Raw genomic sequence first — 4788 nt, forward strand, 5'->3', positions numbered from 1 at the left:
GCCGTGAACAATTCCAATGCCAAAAAAAATGGATCCTCTCTATTCTCTCTCACACACTTCTACACCACAAAACTCATACACTCTTGCCCTAACATCTAAAACCGCTGCCGGCGACGATGAAGAGACTCCGGCCGGCGAAGGGGAGACCAACGGTGATGGTGTCAGGCGAATGACAGTCAGCCTTGAGCAGTTTTCCGGCAAAAACCGCGAGCTTCACGAAAAGTCGCCATTGAAGGAGATACAAACGGATGAAACTACCGGCGATTCTGATGCTCCCCCTTGCTGCCATGGTCATGGGGATGGCATAAGAAGCATTTTGGGAAAAAATACAGTCAATTTAGCCCCAAGTTCGGCACTTTCAGAATTAGGGTTTCGCGCCGTTGGGGAAGATGAAACGACGCCTGTGGAAGATGAAATGGCAGTGACATTTCGGGGCATGGCAGATGATGGGTTAATGACTGTTGATGAAGAAGACACCATGCCAATGGGAAAAGATCCGAACTTGGATGGAAAAGATGGAGATTTGGTGCGCCGCCCGAAACTAGGGTTTGGCGGCGCACCTTCATCGAGCAGCAATGGCGAACGGCGAACAGGTACGTTCAATATGGCTGAGTTTATCCGATTAGCTCGTGTAGTTATCGATGCCGGAGACCACGATTCATTATCGGCGCTTGAGGAGTTGAAACGGAAATGGGAGGCGCGTTTTGGGAAGCAGCCGGCCGCGAATCTTTTTCCGGAACCGGCGCCGCTAACTGAACCACCACTGGTAAGGGGGATACGCAAGGCTTTGAGGACGATAACCCGGCCGGCAGTTGGTGTACAGGCGAACGGAAACAGCGCTGCGTTGAGGGATGGGACTTTCTCGTCGGGAAACATTATTTCCGACGACTTTGGTGGCCGAACAGAGGCGGAAACGGCGAGTACAGGACCTGTAACATTTCCGACCAGATCTACAGTAGTCCGGTCGGTGAATGACGCGATTCCGGCGAACAGCAAGGTGGCGCAGAATGCTGATGCAGCTGCTGATGTAAGCATTGACCATGCTGATGTAAGCATTGACCCTGCTGATGTAAGCGTTGACTCCGCTGATGTAAGCGCTGACACTGCTGATGATGTCATTGTTGCTGCTGATGTAAGCGCTGACACTGCTGATGATGTCATTGTTGCTGACATAGGGCATGACATCAGCAATATAGTAGAAAAAAATAGCAACTTTGGAAAAAAGATAGCATCCTCTCCTTTGTTCATTGGGAATATTCCTCTGCACACTAATTCACAAATGAATGTTGATGATAAAATTACCGTTGCGTTCAACAACTCATCGCGTAAAACGCTATCATACATTGCCCCAACGATGCAAAATGGGGAAGTTGTAGTTCGTCCTTCATTAGATACTGTGCGAGATGGAGCCAAAAGATGGGAAACTACGGCAGTGGGTTACTTTTTCGGGAAACGACCATACTATCATCATTTGAAGGAGTTTGCCTTTTCGGTTTGGTCGGCACTACGAGAGGTCACAGCGAATACTAATGGATTCTTTTTCTTCCGATTTAAATCTGTAATTGATATGGAAGAAGTCATTGAAGGAGGACCGTGGCTGTTCCAGGGACAGCCGATTGTATTGCAAAAGTGGGAACCAGGTATGGCTATGAGAAAATTGAAGCATACGCAAGTGCCTGTCTGGATAAAAATGCGACACCTTCCAATGGAATTCTGGACGACAAAAGGATTGAGTACTGTTGCGAGTGGGGTGGGCAAGCCTCTGTACCCAGATGCGATTACGCGAGCATGCACGAGACTGGACTTCGCTCGTGTATGCGTGATGTTTGATGTTACACAGACATTGAGGAAACATATTATTATAATGACACCGGATGAAGATGGAGGGGAAACCCTGTGCAAGGTAGATGTCGAGTATGAATGGCTTCCCCCAAAATGCACAGAATGCATGACATTGGGACATTCGGCAAAGGAGTGTACGTTGACTAAACCTTAGAAACAGAAAAAACCCCCGATAAAGGTATATGTGCCAAAAGTCCACATTCCCACTCCAACAGATCCTGAAGAAAGACAATTGAATCACGAGACTGTAGTTGAGGTGGAAGAAGTTACGAGACGAGAGGAAGGTGCAGATCAGACTGAACATGAAGTCTCCTCACACAATGAGAGGGGTAAGGCAGTGGTTATTTATAATACATTTGATGCTTTGAACTTACTTAACGATACAGATGAGAATACTAGGGGTCCTAACATATGCAGCCCCACTAGTAGTCTTCCATGTTGAATATCGCGATATGGAACGTCCGGGGGCTGAATAAGAGAGACCATCAGCTCGCATTAAAGGACCTTGTCTCTGAATATAGGTTAAATTTTATGGGCATATTAGAAACTCGCGTTCGGATTAACAGTGTCGTGCATATTCAGTCTTTTTTGCTTCCTCATTGGAAATGGTTTGTTGATTATGCATCTGTGGGTAATCGTATATGGATTGCGTGGGATGAGAATGAAGTTGATGTTCAGATCCTTGAGACGGGGAATCAATTTATGCATTGTCGGGTCACTAACAGGGCTGATAGTGAACCTCTCATTATCACTGTTATTTATGGAGCTTCAGAGATTGCAGACCGTCGGAGCTTATGGAATACATTGGATATATTGGCTCGACAGTGCACAAATGATCCATGGCTAGTGGGAGGCGATTTCAATGCAGTCCGAGATATGAATGAGGTAGGTGTGTGGAGCTTCAGGTGATATTAGGATAGCCATAGAAGAATTCAATGCTAGTATTCAGGTGGCCGGGTTATTGCCATTGCCTATGCAGGGAGAATGGTATACTTGGCATAATTGCAGTACAAGCCCACGGAGTCTGTGGAAGAGATTGGATCGGATGCTCATTAACGATAGGTGGCTTGCGAGATTTCCTTCATCGTACTATCACAGCCTTATGCCGCGGACTTCTGACCATTCACCACTAGTAATTCATGGGGACAGGCAGAATCAAACTAGAGGTATGTTTCGTTTTGACAACTACCTAACTCTCTCACCTGAATTTATCCCCAGCTTGCAGAATATTTGGAATCAAACAGTCATTGGGGTTCCTATGTTTGCGGTAACGCGTAAACTTAAAGCCTTGAAACCAGTCTTCAGACAACAAAGGAGGAAAAAAGGAGATTTGACACTTAATGTTCACCTAGCCAAAGGATTCCTTGACGAGGCACAACACTTGGTGAGCCTAGATAGACAGAATGAGGCTTTTTTACAGCTGGAACACTGTTGTCGCCTTGTTTATGCAAAAGCGGTGAAGCTTGAACAAATCATGTTGCAACAACGAGCCAAGATGCAATGGATGAAGGGAGGCGACCAATGCTCCCGGATTTTCTTTCGTAAAATTGCTCAGAGAAGGGTGGCGAGGAGGATAATGCAGATCAATGATGATAATGGGACCACCCACACGGAGTCAGGAGAAATTACCAATGAATTTGTCCGTTACTACCAAAACCTCTTAGGTGGTAACAAACGACAACTACTGTTGGATATTCGCTTCCTTAGACTGTGGGCACGACATGTACTTACTACTGAGGAGGCAGGCCAATTAACATTGGCGTTCAGCCCGGAAGATGTGAAGCAGGCAGTATTTGACATCGCAGAGGACAAGGCCCCGGTACCTGATGGGTTCTCCTCAGGATTCTTTAAAGCAGCCTGGTCAGTAGTGGGACACGAAGTTACAATGGCTGTACTGGACTTCTTTAGTACCGGGAAACTGCTTAAGCAAGTCAACTCTACACTTTTGGCTCTAATTCCAAAGGTACATACTCCTATGACAGTTGGTGACTTTAGACCTATATCGTGCTGTAATGTATTATACAAAATTATTGCAAAGCTAATTGTCCAACGTTTGAGTATGGTTCTGGACAAGATAATTAGCCCATGTCAGGGAGCATTCATTCCAGGACGTAGCATTGGGGACAATATAATGTTGGCACAGGAATTATTCACGGGCTATAACCAGGCGAGACTCCCCCCTCGTTGTGCACTAAAAGTTGATATAAGGAAGGCCTATGACACGGTGGAGTGGGATTTCCTGTTAGCGGTCTTGCAGCTATTTGGCTTCCCACCTACATTTACAAGATGGATTGAAGAATGTGTAACAACGACTTCATTCTCGATTGGGCTCAATGGAAACCCTCATGGGTTCTTTACAGGAGCTCGAGGCTTAAGACAAGGAGATCCTCGTTCTCCCTATCTCTTTGTTCTTGTAATGGAGTCCTACATATGGGATTTTTACAACTCATTGAGCAAGATGGGCAATTCAAATATCATTGGAAATGTGACCCGGCCAAAGTTTTCAAATTGGGATTCGCAGATGACCTCCTGCTCTTCAGTAGAGCTAACTTGGCATCAATCAATGTCCTCAAGATGGGTTTGGACAGGTTTGCAGAATGGTCCGGGCTTCGGTTGAATGTTCAAAAGAGCCATGTCATTATCTCCCGTTCAGCGCAAGGATGGAAGAATCAGATATTAGAAGCTATGGGCTTCCAGGAGGGCGAACTACCAATGAGGTACTTGGGTCTCCCGTTACTCTCTTCTAGATTATCCATATCAGACTGTCAACCACTTTTATTGAAAATTGATGCACGCATTAATGGATGGGAGGGACTTTCATTATCTTATGCTGGACGCATACAGATCATTAAGTCTGTATTATCAGCACTAAGCTTGTATTGGGCATCTGCATTTATATTACCAAAGGCTGTTATTAAACAAATTGAGAAACGCCTTAGAACATTT

The sequence above is a fragment of the Sesamum indicum genome, linkage group LG3, assembly GCF_000512975.1.
Source record: "Sesamum indicum cultivar Zhongzhi No. 13 linkage group LG3, S_indicum_v1.0, whole genome shotgun sequence".
In the NCBI taxonomy this organism is placed as follows: domain Eukaryota; kingdom Viridiplantae; phylum Streptophyta; class Magnoliopsida; order Lamiales; family Pedaliaceae; genus Sesamum; species Sesamum indicum.